The 16,867-nt window shown below is 42.3% G+C and overlaps 1 protein-coding gene across 4 annotated transcripts in view; it reads left to right on the top strand.

The window, feature by feature from the left end:
- Positions 1-16,867, top strand: part of GJA5 (gap junction protein alpha 5) — a 37,470-nt gene that overhangs the window by 5,014 nt on the left and 15,589 nt on the right. The window contains exon 1 of one of the 4 annotated variants that reach the window (XM_090059538.1): positions 9,953-10,187. The exons of 1 other annotated variant lie outside the window; for it this stretch is intronic. The gene's annotated coding sequence lies outside the window, so the exon portion shown is untranslated. Of the gene's footprint in view, positions 1-9,952; positions 10,295-15,235; positions 15,355-16,867 lie in introns of those variants that run through there. 2 more of the 4 variants (XM_090059529.1, XM_090059546.1) reach the window with 2 other exon arrangements.

The raw sequence follows: 16,867 nt of genomic DNA, 5'->3' as shown, positions 1-16,867 counted from the left end.
TGCTGTGACTGCTTCTGTAAAAACATCTGAGCTTGCCTTCAACTATGCAGCTCAGATACCGCTAGCAGTGGCAAAAGAGTATCAACATAGGCTGAACACTCAAGTATTTACTGAGCATCTCAGCCCATGTTAAGCTCCATGGTGTTATGATTACACTAGTAGTTCCCAAGCTAACTAGTTTAAAGCTAACACAGGTATCTCTACGCAAGCTGCAATGCCTGCAGTCCAGAGATTTTTTTTCATAGATTCATAGACACTAGGGCTGGAAGGGACCTCAGAAGATCATCGAGTCCAGCCCCCTGCCCCATGGGCAGGAAGTCAGCTGGGGTCAAAGGATCCCAGCAAGATAAACATCCAAATGTTTCTTAAAAGAGTCCAGAGTAGGTGCTTGCACCACTTCTGGAAGGAGTCTATTCCAGGCCCTGGGGGTCCGGTCAGTAAAGAAATTCTTCCTTATGTCCAGCCTAAAACAGTCTTGGAGGAGTTTGTGACTGTTGGACCTTGTCATCCCTTGGGGCGCTCTGGTGAACAGATGTTCCCCTAGATCCTGATGCTCACCCCTTATATACTTATAGGCTACCACCAGATCACTCCTGAGCCTGCGCTTTTCCAGGCTGAAGAGTCCCATGACTCTCAGCCTCTCTTCATAAGGCCTGTTCTCATGCCCTCTGATCATGCATGTGGCTCTCCTCTGGACTCTGGAGATGCATGCTTCCTTTCCTGGTCACATCCATTCAGACATTATTGCCACCAGATAAGCTGCCCGTGTGCAGGTTAGGGGCTAGAGCACATGACCTTCTCACTAAAACACAGACCTCAGACAAATGAGCTAGAAGAGAACTACCATTTGCTCACAATAGAAATAAAACTTCTGTTCACTTTATCAGTGGCCACCCACTGGTATAAGAGAGTCTTACAGACTTCCATGGGTGTAATTTCATCTAGTAGAGGGCAAAGCTGCCACATGTATGACAGCCAGAATTTTGAGCAACAAAAATCTCCCTGGTTGCTCTTGGGGAGTAGATTCACGTGGCTAGTTATGATGTTTATACAACTACTTTTTCTCTACTTCCATTAGAGTCCCATAAACTTCCACTTGGTTGTATATTGAGGTCCTTTGTTCTTTTCTAACTTTAAGAAAGTAAACAGAAAAAAATTCCATAGTAAGTGACCAGAAAAAATTGAGCACACAAATTCACTTTAGGAAATCCAGAATGCATTATCAGAATACAACCTCACAACCATAGGATATATTTTGAGCATTCCCAGAATATTTCTCCAGGATCTAAAAATATTCTCCGTAATCATGCATTACTCTTTTCTGTGCAAGGTGTTGTAAAACATGAGACAGAGACAATGAATGAGCCAACCTTTTCTGAGACCTATCATGCTTTACATTCATTTCATCCAAGGGTTCCTCTCTGAGCCTTCTTTTAATCCCAGTCAGGATTCAGCTACATGTGGTTCTCCAGTTTTCAGAAACTAAAAAACCAAATAAATAGTTATTTGAACTTTTGGTCAAAGGCAGTTTGATCCTACAGCATGCAAATTAATGATAACAGCCCCAGAAAAATCTCCCAGACAAATATCCATTCTACTTGGGATACAAAAAATGTTCTTCCTTTACCACTACTATATACACCACACTAAATCTGGTTCCTATAGAGTATCTGCACCAGTCTGTGAGTCTTAATTATGATGTCAGCTCCCTTATATTATCATTCATTCCTTGGGACAGCCATATTTCCCCAACTCTGTCACTTTATCCATAGTTTCAGAGGCCAAAAAGGCAGACACATACAAGTACAACAGGATGCAGTTTGAGGGCCTGTTCTTGCTATTCCCAGCATTTTCAGTAGCATCCTTTCTCATTCTTCATGCTTCCTAACAGACCTTGCTTTTCAGGGTACCAATGTGCACTGAGCAGTTGTTCATGGATTCAGATAAGATAAGAAATAGTCTGGCCTTCTTATAGCACAGACCAAACAACTTCACTATAGATTTGGTACTGATTCTATGGCTTGTATGTGAGCTATAGAATATCTTTTATCAGGAAGCTGTCTGGCTGTAATGATACCTATTAGAACTTTCTCATGTCAGGTGAAGATAACTTTAGAAGCTAAAGTGCATTAGTACTTCAAAGTATTCCTTCCAGCATGTTGTACTTCCTACTTCTTTGCTGGATTGTATCTTCAGTAGTGAACAGGGTCCACATCAGGGGTGTGACTGGGATGTAGGCAGTCAAGACTCAACCCTAAGGGATCACAGCCCAGGGGATCAGGAACAGACAAGGTCAGGGAAGCAAAGGTCCAGACTAGAACCAGGGATCATGAGCAGGTGGGTCCTCCTACTGTTGCCCCAAATCTTGATCAACAGGGGTTTTAATAACTCTGTATTTAATTGTTGTTTCAAGAAATGTTACAATTATAGGATTAGGTCTTGGCTAGTTGCTCTGTAATTCCAAGATTACTCTGGCCAGACGAGCTGTGGTGCTACATACTACACATTCAGTTGTTCTCCATGCTGCAAAGGCTCACCGCATGATGCAGGGGAGAGGTTTTTGGGGGTTTTTTGCAAAAAAAATGCAAAGCAGCGCACATGGGAGCAGTGTGCATCATTCAACACCAGAGCCTAACCGGCTGGAGCCACACTCTAGCTGTTGGCCAGGCTCTGCATGACAGGATCACTGCTGCTGCAGCCCTGGGAGGACCCCAGGACCCCACCTAAGGCTGCTGGGGCCAGCACAGTGCTGGCCCCAGCCTTCCCCTACCCCACCCAGGGCAACCTGCCAAATGTCAGAGGACATGTGGCTAGGTGTTTCCTAGGGATGATTAGCAGCAGCACATGGTGCACCACTACTAGTTCTCCCCAGGGAGCCAAACATCCACATGTGTGGTCACAGCCCTTGTGACTTTTTAAAAAATGGATGCACCCATCTTGGTTGTATACCATCTGGTCTTCCAGTATATTAGCTAATTTTAATGAAAAATTGGATAGTTTGGTTCAGGCACTTCATTCTGAAGTTGCTTCAGTACCCTTTGGTCTACCCCACCTGCTTCTGATGACATTCTCTTCTTTACCTTATCAATTTCTTCTGACATTTTTTTTGTAGCGCTGTCTCATCTTGGAGTCCAGCACTGAAAATGGTAGGGGGGTCCAATCTTGAACCTTCAACTTCCCAGTGAAACCTGCTTTGCACTTCACTGAGAGTGCTGAGAATCCTTGAAGCCAACTTCAACAAGTACCCAAGGAGCCCACTGAATGCTTTTATGGCAGTAGGGCTAGCCTATGTAGGTCTACTTCATCCTGCCCTAGCCCCAGCATCAGAAAAAAGTGCCAAGGATTTCAAAGTAGGGGCAAAGTACTGCTGTGATTTGGCAGCTTTTAGCAACAGAAGAGCTCCTTGAGGTTGTTGGAGCCAGCCGGAATTTAGGATAGCCCGAAGGCTGTTCTAAGTAATACCAAGAGCCAAAGTGGCCACTAGTAGCCCCAGGTGTTTATTCTTCCTGACTGCAATTTAAAACCTGTCTCAAATGAGAGTACCTCCTGTGCACTGGAGATGGAATCTGATTCATACTGGAAAATGCCATCTGCATTTTCTTAGTATATGATGTAGCTCTTTAAAAGTGTTTCTTATACTAAGCTCCAAGGAAATTTGCTGGCAGAGAGAAGGGTCACAAAGACCTGGATGGAGGAGAAGAAGGGAGAAGAATCATCCAGGTTCTAAGGAGACTGAATCATAGAATCAATCATAGAATCAATGAGTCAAAAGGGACCTAGACAGATCATCTAGTCCGACCCCCAAAGAAAGAAGAGTTGTGCAGCCTAGACTGGAAGGGAAAAGACTTACCATTTGACGGCAGTGAGAAGAAAGACCTCACAAATTTTGGTGGGGGAGAAGCAAGAACAGATGACTCATGAGGGCCTCATAGGGTGGACAGCCCTGTAGGCTCCAGGGATTATATACACATTGTAACATCTGACTGCTGGACACCTCTCCAATGCGCTGTAGACATCCAAGGACACATCTCCGACACAGTGTAATTACAGTATGAAGCATGCTAATTAGTGCACTCCAGCAGCCTCTGCATCTCATGTACTCAGTGTCCCCATGCTTCAAAATGGCAGCAAGAGCACTTTAACTAAAGCTTCTCAAATGAGCTTTAGTTAAAGCACCCCTCCCATCACTCTGAAGCACGGAATGCTGAATACATGAGACAGTGCAGGCACTTTAAAGCAGCTCTTGGAGCCGCTCTAGTTAAAGTCCACCCTCAGCCCTGGGACACGTGTAAAGACGCCCTTGGAGATCCTGGTGAAGGCACCATCTTTCATCGTTTGAGTTACAGCAATGGTAGCTATAACAACTACCCTCTGAGCCACATCTCAACATGGTTTCCAAAAGTCTTGGAATTGCAGAAAATACCAATTTCTGACCCCAGAAATTATCTCAGTACTTCCCTTTCCACAGACTTCAGGACCCTTAAAAAAATTTTCCCAGAAAGCCCCAGCCTGCAGGCATCTATCCTCCCCCTAAAAATGCAGATCTCACTGACTACCACCATAAAACTACTGATGCTAGAAATGCTGAATCATGACATGAATATGAGGTTATTTATAAAACCTTTACCAGATTTTACTTAATGATGCTATATCATGTCACCCAGCACACTGCAAAGTTGCTTTCTCTTCTGCTCTGTTAAACTGTTACCATCCATGCAATAGGAACCGAAATCTTTGACCTGTGATAATGGACGGAGTTCACATTTTTACATAAACTCAGCAATCTGGGACAATTTTGCCTGGCTTTGAACCATTTCTATTCATATTTTTCATTGTTCTTTCCGTAGTCACATCCCATGGTATTCCTGCTTGGGTGACAGCATTCACACATACTGAGTACCTTGTTCCAGAACAAGTCTCCAGTTCCTTTTGATCTGAGAAAAACCAGCTGATTGGTTTTTTCCTTCATGGTGGCCCTGGCTAATTATGTGAAATTCTAGTGTCAACCACATAGGTATCACATGCAAGAATAGTCTATCACATTAGCATGTACTGCTAGTGCCCTCTCTTTCTCACAGACAGAGCCACAAATCATCCATCAAGCCCGGGGAACAGCTTTTCTCGGAATTTAAGGCTGTCCTTACCACTTCTGATGTCTCATTTAACTGACATCTCCTTTTGGGCTTTTTTTGACAATTTTGTTGCTTTACATTTCTTTCCAGTAAATTTACACTTTCCCACAGGCCCCTCTTAAGGAGTCTTATTGTGTATTTGAAGCTGAAATGGAAAATTTTCACTAAAATGACAAAGAAAAGTTCTTAGCCACAAAACTTCTTTTTAATACAAATTCTGAACTTCAGAACTTCAAAAAACCCCTCCATCCCCCTCTCTAACTGATATCAATAACTCCCCAGGTGTTAGCACCACATTTCTGTAGGAGTCCATATGTGAAATTTAACCTAGAAAGGATCTGAACCACTATCTGCCCTCTTTGGTGTCATAAGCTGGTGTCAAGATGAGAGACATGAAAAAAACAGCAACTCACAGTGTGAACATATGGGTACTGCTTATAAGATTTTTATAAGTTTTATCCTGGGATGTTCTAGATCACTTGATTACACTTTATCTTCACTGCATCATGCCTTGCAAAGAACAACCAAAAGTGCAAAAAGGAAACAGAGAGAATAAAGTTCTGGATTTATGTAGCACTCTTAACTCTTGTGATTCAAGCGTAAGACAAATCATGACAAATGAATGACTACTGGATAGAATATGAATAAAGTATGATGAACAATTGACTAGCTTGGGAAGTGCCTGTGTTATACAGTGGGCAATATATTGCTGATTTGTTCAATGACTTTCTCAACCTATTACCCCTCTTTTAGGAGGGTGACCTTACCCAAGGAGAATTAAACTGACTTCCTTTGTAGTTTCTCAGTGTGGCTATTTACATTGCCTCAGGTGGTTGCTGCTGAGAAATGATGGCAGTCATTTCCTTCCCTTTATACATGAATGTGATCAGCTCCCACACCTGTTTCCTTTGCACAGTGCAAGTTCTTATTTGCAATGCTGGATTGGGGTGCTATCAAAAATGAACAGCAATATGCCTTTTTCTATTGAAAAACACGGTGCCTAGGAACACAAGTAAGGATGGGTAAAGAATTTCACACAAAATAGGTGCAGACTCAAACCTGGGTTCATTCAAAAAACGGAACTGGATACAAACCTCTTCAAAGCTTTACCTTTTTTCTTGGTGGCTGTTAGGGCAAATAGGAGGTGCTAGGCTGACAGGTATGGATGCTGATGTCCTCTCATGATTCACAGTGCAGGTACAGTACAAACAGCAAGAGTACAGACTCCCTTCACATGGTCCCACTGCTTTCAGTCTAACCTGGAAGGACCATTTCTAGGGTTGAGAGGGTAGTTCTACAGATTTTGGAGTGCCAAATCCCTTTGGAAGACACCAGACTGTGACCCAAGAGATGCAGAAGTGGTAGAAGTTAGGCTATTGCAACAGCTATTGAAAATGTGGAGTAAGCTGCTGAAACTTGCCTACTAAAGGAGCTGCGACCACATACTCTGGGCATGTCTGTGCATGTGCATGTGTACATATAGATGCACATGCGTGCACACATTCAAAAAGGTGCGTGACCTCCCAAAAGAAACTGCAACATTCTATGTTGCTATTGGCCAGAGATGTCCTTGTGCCATTCAGTGATGTAATCACATGCTTTGTCATTCCCAAGAGCATACTGTCTTATCACTTAGATGAGATTAAACTAAGCAGCCGGTCAACAGCCTTGTGTCCCTAGAGACACCAGGTAATGGAAGAGTAAAGCCTTCACCTCTGTACTTAAAACCATTCCATGTTAACAGAAATTGAAAGTCTTCATCTGAAAACCCAAGTGACCCATACAAAATGAAACCTGGGTCCAGTTCCTACACCTATTACCAAGAAAAATCCTCCACATGTCAGAGAGAAGTTGCAAGGCCAAGGATAAATTCAGTTGTGAAGAATTAACACCATTTTATTCCTGGAGGTAGTCATTTAAGGTTATGACACATTGACCCCACAGAACAGGATAAGGTAGCATCACCCTTTCCCTTACTATAAATTGTTCTGTTGCAAGAAGATGGCGTTTGACGCTAGAGCTGTCATCAGCACTAAAATCACGAAAAGAGATAGTGAAAAATAAGATATATTGCTCATTAATTTGTGTGATTAATTAAACAAGTTCCTAATTTTACCCACTGGGACATAAAATGCCTCAAGCCAATCTCTGAAGACAGCAGTTAGGCTCTGAACAATGGGCTCTCTTTCTGAGGAACTCTCTGTAATTCAGAACAACTGCATTTAAATGCACTGCAGCCATTCAAGTAAGTTTAGCAGTGTGGATATTTTTCTTCAGACTTTCTTTTTTCTTGGACATTCCCTGTTAGGCAAGGCTTCAGGGCTCTCAGTCTGCAGACAGCACAGTCTTCACCATTCTCCATCCCCAAGCATAGGTACTGAGAAGCAGGCCACAGGTCCTCTTTCCATACAGCAAAGAATATGTTTTGGGATGAGGCAATGTACCTCCAAGGCCTGTATGTCTTCCTTCTTCGCAGTCCCCATCTGGACTATTCATCTCTTCCCTTCTGAAGTTGTCTGCACTGGCAATGTTGCCCTACTTCTGGCACCGTTCTCCTACAGAAGCTCCTGCTCTAAAAGTAGGTGGTTCTGCAGCGCTGCAGCTATCTGTGTACCTCACCAGAGAGCAGGCAGGTGGCCTCATGAAGTCTCCTGCAGATGGCAGCTCTCCAGGTCCAAGAGCCATAATACATTTGATCATCTGACAACATCTGCTGTCTCAGTAGTTTCCAAGTAATCTCGTCTGAAGCCAGCCATGTTCTCTCGACCTACATGTGGCTCTTCTTATCTGTCTATATCTGCTTTGGTTTGTCTGTAAGAGGCAAATCTACCCTGCCTTCTCTGAAGACGTTTGCCTGCATCACAACTGACCTACAAATGGGCCGCCATTTGCGCACATTAGTAATTTTACCCACGTGAGTAGCCCCATCAAAGTCAGAGGAATCACATAAAGCTACTCACATGCCCAAGTCTGGGCTGACCTAGAGCCTAAGGGATTATTAAGAGACTAGATGCTGGTGTGATGCTCATATAAAGGATCTAGTGTCATAAGCTTAGGATGACAGTATTACTTGCCATAAAACCATGAATACATTACATAAGCCATTCCAAACAAGTGCAAATAAAACATTTAGATCAACACACATCATCATGTGTTTTGCTTGGGGCACACTTTAGAACAGAAGCCCTTTAGAAACAGTTTTTGTATAGCTAATGTCTGCCATACATGCTGCCAACAGAGCAGGCTGCCTTACGGTCACATTCAGCAGAGCACTTAAAGAGGTGCTTAACTTTAAACTTACATTAGTAAGATCAAGAAAATCAAGGGAAACGAAGCATGTGCTGAAAGTTCAGTTTATGCCCAAAAGGTTTTGCTGATCAGGGACACTGTTCTGAACTGGAGTCTCAGTCATCAGGTGAAGCTTTGAGCGACAAAATGGTTAAGACGCAAGTGTTAAATTTTCTAAGAAATATCCACAAGATATTTTTGTATATCAGATATCTTTTGTATATCAGACTGTCCCAGTTTGAGGATCTTCCAGAGATCATGTAATCCCAGCTCCGCTACAAAACATAGCAAGCGATTCTAACCTTGCTGGATTACAAAATAAAGGACAAGATCTTGAAGCTGTTACTGATTCAGGATTGAATATTGTCCTAGGCTTCAGAGAATAGTGATATTTTAAATCTCTGCTTTTAACACCTTCACACTAACTGGAGAGGAGGAGGAGGCTTTTTGTGGCGGCCTCTTTTGTGTCTTGTTTTACAAGTGATTGTTGAGCTGCTCAGAGAATTTTGGCATGTGAGAATTTTGATGCTGTGTGTGGTCGGCACCCTTCAGAAAGAGGCTTTCAGGAGATCAATCCTGCATCGTTGAAGTGGAAGGTGAGTTTCATCACTGTGTTCAGTAGGAACAGGAGAATACCCCAGGGAAGCAGATAGCAATAGAAACAAGTGATACAGCCCTGTGTTAAACAGAGTTTGTAAGTGCTTATCGCTTGACTGCTTTATTCTTTTCTTCTTTTTCTTTGTAAATGACAGTCCTACTCGGCCTGAATGTCTTACATTTAAAGGTTCAGTACCTGGGCTTGCCACACCAGTTGTACACTAGCATGGCTCCAGTGATTTAATGGACTCACAAGGCTATTAAATTGGTGCATTTGTCTCTAAGTTATGTGAATATTTTTATAGGCCGGGGCTAGAACCCTAGAGCACATATCAGGAGGCCTGGATTCAATTCCCAGCTCTGTCACTGGCCTGGTGTATATTTTTTTAATCCTTTGCACGGCTCAAAATGACCAAAGAAATCTTCCTTCTGAACTTTTAAATAAAATTTCCACCAGAAAGAGACTTTTTCTAAGACAGTTATAAAATCTCCGGATAGGCATTCTTTTTATAATGAAAATCCCACCGTAGCCATTGCTACAGTAGGTGCCCTGAGTTGCCCACTCGGAAATCCTACTTGCACTTTTCTCAGACTAGAAATCTGCTCCCCTGAATCATTATTTTATGGCTTTCTCCCTTTGTTTCACAACAGCACAAACAGAAATAAAGTTGCGAGTCTTGGAGTTAGCCCTTTAAAACAAATTGCCTTGCCATCATTTTAATAAGTTTGACAAGTTGGTCCCAGGCCCTCAGGAGGAAACTAATAAACTTTTAGTTGCCTTGCTATTGTTTTCCTAAAACAATTTGACTTCCTTTCTGATAGCCTCAAATTCCTTCATTAAAAATAGAGTAGCTGGGAGCCAGAGAAAGAGCTGAACTGGAGCCAAGTTGCTGCTTACAATGCAGCCTGCGTAAGATCACATTTTTATCCCAATCCATGAAGCCTCTTTAAAAGAATAGTAGGCAGACAGCTGCCAGTGCATGTCAGGCACAGCAAAGGAGCTGGGATCCCCCAGCCTCTTGCCTTCAAGCTTAGGGAATCTCCAGCCAGTCAGCTACAGTCAGACTACAAGAGGCTGAGTGCCAGGAGCCACCTGAGGTCTGCCTATCCTGTTTAAAGGGTCTTCCCTCAGACAAGGATCCCTCCTGGGTGCTCAGCATCAGCAGAGAGGTGGGTTCCAGCATGCTTTAGAGTTTGGGCCAAAGTTAAGTTTCAGTCACTTCCACCCACCTTACTCTGTGCTTCTCCCTCTACCTGTCCAGAACCAGCAGAAAGAGGTAATGGTTTATACTTTATTTTCTTCTTACATTAAAAAATGGAGATTATGTATGTGTGTGAGATGGTCACCGATTTAACACAAGTTCATAGATGTATAAGAAAGGAAAAGCTGTCTGGTGCTAGAGCAGGGGGTAGGCAGTGAGGCTTCCTGGGTTCAGCGCTTGACTTTGCAGAGCGCTTGCTGAGGCCCTGGGCTAATCATTTAACCTCCCCTTGACTGAGTCCCCGCTTTATGAAATAGGGCTGGTACTCACCTTCCTCAACAGATTAGACTCCCATGTGCTGAGAGGTGCTCTGGGGGTGAAAGGTGGGTCTAGTATGAGTAAGATTAGATGAGACTGTGCAGCAGATTGTTACGGTTAACAGCAGGCTGGAAGCTGACTGTGTATTTCAGGGAAGATGTTCACTTCTGAATCACAGGAATGAATTATCTCCTCATTTTCTACTGATTAAACAGTTTCTGAATTTGAATGAGAAATTGTGGCTTTTAAGAAGAACTGGGTTTAGTCTAGAGAAGACTGAGGGAGGATTTAATAGCCGCCTGCAACTACCTGAAGGATGGTTTCAAAGAGGATGGGGCTAAACTGTTGTCAGTAGTGGCAGGTGACAGAACAGGGAGTAGAGGTTTCAAGTTGCAGCAAGGGAAGTTTAGGTTAAATATTAGGAAAAGCTTTCTCACTAGGAGGATAGTAAAACACTAGAACTGGTTGCCCAGAGAGGTGGTGGAATCTTCATCTTTTGAGGCCTTTAAGACCCGGCTGGACAAAGCCGTGGCTGAGATGATCTAGTTGGGGCTGGTCCTGCTTTGAGTGGCGGCGGGGTGGACTAAATGACCTCTTGAGGTCCCTTCCAACCCCAACGTTCTATGATTCCATGATTCAATGGCAGACAAGGTTCTTTGGGTAAATGTGATATCTTTTATTAGACCAACTAAATACTTGGAAAAGGTGTTCTTTGCAAGCTTTTGGGCACAAACACCCTTCTTCAGGCACTGGAGTCCATGATTCTATGATATTCTTCTGTCTCACCTTTTTTGATGAGCCTGTGCTAAAGTGAAACTCTGGAATAGGCAGAGGTTAGGGTAAAAATTAAATCATTTCATATTTTTTCTACAAATGAAATACATAGCAGTGTATAAAACAGCTCACCTGACTCCTAAGAATTTATCATAACACCCTGTTCCTATACCCAAGGACCCAGTCTAGTCCTGGAAATTGGACTTTGGGGATGAAGATGTCCTCACAACATTACCTTCCTCAGAGGTCCAGAATCTAAGCAATGTCTACAATGGGGAATTTTAGACAAATATTTTCACCTGTTTAATAGCTCAGGTAGCACTGGCAGGAGTTTAGCCACCTCTTCAATAGTTTCCTGCCTTTTGAGGAGCAGGTTCCTAGAGTGATGATGGCAGTAATAGCCGGGATTCTAGCCTGAATAGTAGAATTCTTTTCTCTATAATGTTCTAGTTCATCACAGCTAAAGAGAAGGGACACAGTCCCTTGGCATAACAACCCCCCTGACTTCCCAGAAAACTGCAGTAAGCTTAAGGAATCATGTGCTTTCCTCTGGGATGACCTTTCAAAGCCACCAATGTATCAAGAGAACATTTACCACTGCATGAATCATCCTTCCCAGTAGAGCAAAACATTCCAGGAATATTTACTTTATGCAAAGAAGCCCCTTCAAATACATGAGTCTCAGGAAGCTGTTACCTGCACTGGGCATTTGCAAGAATTTTCTAAGGGTACCAATTTTTTATTGCTTAGATCATTTTATTTTAATTTGATGGTACAGAGTAAGTATGGATTGGTTCTAAAATGTCATTGTGCTGATAACCTACTCAGAATTTCTCTCTGCCATTACATGGGAGATTTGGCAGCTTGGATAGGGCAGTGATAGGAATTAAGGAAACAAGGTGGGTCATGGGATTCTGCCCCCACACCTCCTATTGGAAGGCTATATCCAAACTTCACTCAGATGCCTAGAAACTTTCTCCTGATTTCTAGTCTAAATGTATTTATAACCAGCTTACACTCGTCTGTTCATTGCCAACATTGTCCTTTAGATTAAATGGTGTTTCTTCACTGTGGTGTGTATTCCCTTGCTGTACTCCTAGTGCATTCTTGTCCCTGAAAAGCAGAGTAAATGAGCTTGCACTGAATTCCTAGTTACTGTGGTTAAACTGCTACTTGTACATAAGCTACATAGTTAAAAACTAGCCTGGGTGCCCCTGCACAGCACTGCAGTCACTCCTCTGACTCAGTTACACCTATCCTTTGTCTCCTCATACAACGGGCTTCTCATATTCTTGATCACTGTAGTAGTGATCCATACCTTCTCCATACCTGTTCCACTTTTAATTCATCTTCCTGGAGCAAGGGGACCTGAACTGTAGACCCTGCTAGTGATAGGTTTTCACCAGTGCCTTGTACAGAGGCATTAAAAATTCCCTCTCTCTACTGTCTCCTTGGACTGCATTTGCCTTATTCACTGCTGTATTGCATGTGTAGCTCAGTCGTTATGAGCTGGTATCTTCTGCATAGACAATACTTCCTCAGCAAATTTCATCATTACACTCTCCGCATTGTGGCCAGGGACAGACATTATGGGCATTTTTACAAAGTCGTTAATGAAAAGCATCAAGCAAGAGTAGCCCCAAAACTGACCTTTGAACAACTTCAGTGATAGCTTCCCTCCAGCCCAATGCTACTTCTTTCAGGGCTACCCATTGTTGTTTTCCCTCTGGCCAGTTCATTCTAACGGATACAGTAAAGCAACTGAGGAATCGGAATAGGACAGGATCAGTCCCTTAGTATATATGATATGTATGTATATTAGAAAAAGCCTCAGTGTTCATTCAAGAGAACCAGATCTTATCCAGGATTACAGGTAATCTCCAAAGGAACAATAAGGCATCGCCCTGAAACAGAGTTAGAGTAAGAAAAAGTAAAGAAATAACCAAGGAAAAGGGGATCACAGCTGACTGAACAGCAAGGAGCCAACAGAGGCAAAGAGGGTATATTATATTTCAGGCAGACCACACATATAACAGCAGCACTTCACACCTAAATAGCAAATGGAAATCACTTTACAAGCATTAACTAACCAATTCTAAAACCATCTTTGTCAGGTCAGGCCATATCATGCGTTTACAGATAAGCCATTATGAAAAAATCCTATGGTATTTCATGAGGATAAAAGCAAAAAACTACAAAAATAAGGATCTAGGGAAATAACTCCCAAAAAACCCTAAATAATTTAACGGGGAATGGCTCTTTGTACTTTCTTTCTTTGATGTTTTTTAACCTGTAGAATAGAATTCCATAGCAGGTACATAACTGTCTATTAAGCCCCATAGAATGGTTCAAGCAACTTTTATATATTGTATAATATTACATTACATGGGATTTTTCTGCAAAGAAGAAAATGAAGGGCAAAATGGCAAAGGGCTTGTCTATCCAGCAAAATTGACACAAAATACCTAGGAATACCTGTAAAAGTACAGGTCATTAGCCATACTCTACCAATCCCCAGGTGGACACATTTAGTGCACACTTAAGTGAAAGGTAGGTTACTCCACTTTCAAAGAGGAGTGAGGTATACATAAAGGTTCTCTTAGTGCCACTAAACACTGTCCACATGGAAAATTGGTGTGAAACAACACACCATACCTCACTGCACACTATCTTTCCTGGAAAAATAAGCCAAAGGTTTGCTGACCAAGGAGATGCAGCACATCAGTATCAGAGCAGAAATTAGTCTTTTGTTCTTGGCCCTGTGCTCAATTTACATGAGCCCCTTTGCCCCTTGATGTAGGGTTTGCAGCAAATGTTCATTTTGGATGGGAATGAACTATGGCTACAAGCAGGATCACTGGAGTGCAGGAACACAGGAGAGCACACAGAATGCATGGTATAAAAGGTCTCTAGAGGAGGGTTTGCTTTTATCAATCTCAGATCACACTTCTTATTGGATTTGCTTTCTGACATCAGGTTTGGGCCCAATGGACTGCAATCTGAATTCTCATTCTCATCGCTGAGGCCAAGAACATCATAGGAATGAAAAATAAGATTTGATGTGGATGTTGATAATGAGAACATCTGACATGAGATAAGACTTAAACATTCTCAGAAAGGGCATAGTTCTTCATGCTTTAGAGCTTTGGATACCTCCAAATATAGGCATATTTTTTCCATAAGGGGGTTTCTCCCACCTTTCTCGGAAACATTGGGTAATGGTCACTCTCTGAGATAGGATTCTGGAGCAAATAGACTCTGAATCTGATCTGTTATGCCTGTTCTTCTGTTCCAAATAGTATGTGCTACATTTGGGGTTAATTTTAATATTTGGAGCCACATATATATTTATATTTAGAATGTTTACTTCATATTTTTTTGTACAAGAGATTCTTGGCAAAATAAAAGACCCCTGGATGGCATAAACTCTGCTTTGATTGGTTGGCCTTTTAAAACACCACCCAGGCTTCTCTTTGGTTTGTGCTCCATGTGGAGAAAATTCCCTTGTCCCTGGTTAGGATAAGCGAAGGGCTAGCCTAAGCATTTTTCATTTAGAGAAAGGCTCAAAACATGGCTTGTTGTCTTAAGGAGACAGTGTGTGAAACATGCTTATTGGCAATTGAAAAGGGCAAAGTGAGGCTAGCAATCAGTGCCATCCCCCTGCAAAGGGGAAGAGGAAATATAGGTAGGCACCAGGAAGGGAGAAAACAAACAGAATTATTAACTAAAAAGAGAGAAAGATGGGTAACTAGGCATGAGAGAGACACTGGGGATGACATGAAAAGAAAAAGAAGGTGGGGGTGGGTGGGGAGGAGACAGAAAAAAAAGAGGGAGAGGGAGAGCCACAGAAAGGAAGTAGGTGGAGAAGAGGGGGGAAAGGCAGAGAGAAAGTGGTAGAAGACAGGGAAAAAGAGTGGGGGGATAGAGAGACAGACTAAAAGAGTAAAATACAAGCCGCTGAAAAGAAGAACCAAAAGGCCAAGTTAAGTAAGAAAGGAGCCCCAGCAAGGAAGAAGAGACCATAGAAGAGCTGTCAAAACCAGGTAAGTAAAATGTCATCTAGAAAAAAAATAATAGAGTTCAGAAGTGTCACTGGGAGGCCAGGTTTCTAAAATCAAGGACAAATGTGGGGCAAGGGGAGAGATAAGAATTATAAAAAAGGAATAAGAGCTTGTAAGTATACGTTCTTCTAATATAGACAACTCTGAACATCCTAAAAATGTAACTCCTTCCATTCTAAACAGCTACAGAAATTACAGAGGGACCCACCTGAATTGAACTGGGACCCCAGAAAATCTGAAACTTAATAAGAAACAGAAAGAAAATTCCTTAGAATATGATGTACAGACGGCAGATGTGGTTAGAGCAACCCTCTGCTTGCAAGGAAGCTGTTCTAGGGTAAGGAGTGCAGGGAAGTGCTTGTTATGAGAAGCTGCTTATGTACAACTGCTTCACAAAACACTTTATTTTAAGGCATGCAGAAGGGTTTAAAAATTTTCCAGCTTCATTTTCTTGAGGATGTCATATCCCAGTGCTGAATTGTGACATGGGGACTGAGACTGTTACTTGACATTCCTAGAGAGAGCAATGGAAATGTACAGTGTTGCTTGGCTGAAGTGTCTTTAGCAAACGGGTTGCATGCGAAGTTCGCTCAGGACTATGATATCTTTGTTCTGTGAACTTCCTTTGGGTTCAGCTCCTGATCTAAACCAACCCCTTTAATACACAATAACCTCAAAAATCCAGTGAGAAGAACACCTTCCACCTGTACTAATAGCTTCTTTCTTAATCCTATTTCCCCTACACACCCTTCAGGCTTTTTAAATTTTATCTTTTAAACAAGAATTAATCTACCTTTGAATACGTAGTAGTGTTGGTATTATGGTGACAGTTTCCATGGTATAATCAGCTTGAAAATCTGGTGTCTTTATCCTTCTGTCAAGCTATTCAGATGCTCCCAGGGCTCAGAAGTGGGAGATGGAGCCTTTCGTCTCTTGATTGTCAGTTCAAATCCAGTCCAAAGTGTGTAGTGACACCTCAGATCCATCAAGGAGGGCTTGTACTGACGCCTGTCATTGCAGCATCAAAGCTCCTTCCAAATAAAATCAATAGCAATAGCAAAGTCCCTAGTAGACATCATGTCATTCTGATGTCAATTCAATGTCCAAAATAAATTGTGAGTAGATATCTCAGTCCAATTGACAGGAGACGGGTATCCACATAAGGACTAAATCAACAGCCTTGTTGCCAACCTGAGACAAGAAGCCCATAGACTGATTAGGACAAAGCATCTGAGTTCCTGTCTTACAGAGAGGGGACTGCAGAGTTTTAAAGCTCAGGTATGAACTGCACTGGGGGGACAGTATGTATGCTCTTCTATGGCTTATCTTGCCCCTTATCCATGAATAAAGATATTCATATGTGTACTTATTAGGCACACTTGCACGTGTACTGTAAAATCCTACACAATTGCTACATTTTCAGTGTAAGCCAAATAGCACTATGTTTGCTCTTTTTTTCCCCCTGAAAGTCTCAGCTCTGAGGAGGGAGCACAAC

The sequence above is a fragment of the Crocodylus siamensis genome, chromosome 1 (assembly GCF_052110815.1).
Source record: "Crocodylus siamensis isolate JL-2025a chromosome 1, ASM5211081v1, whole genome shotgun sequence".
NCBI classification, from domain to species: domain Eukaryota; kingdom Metazoa; phylum Chordata; order Crocodylia; family Crocodylidae; genus Crocodylus; species Crocodylus siamensis.
This window is presented reverse-complemented; position numbering and strand designations above follow the sequence as displayed.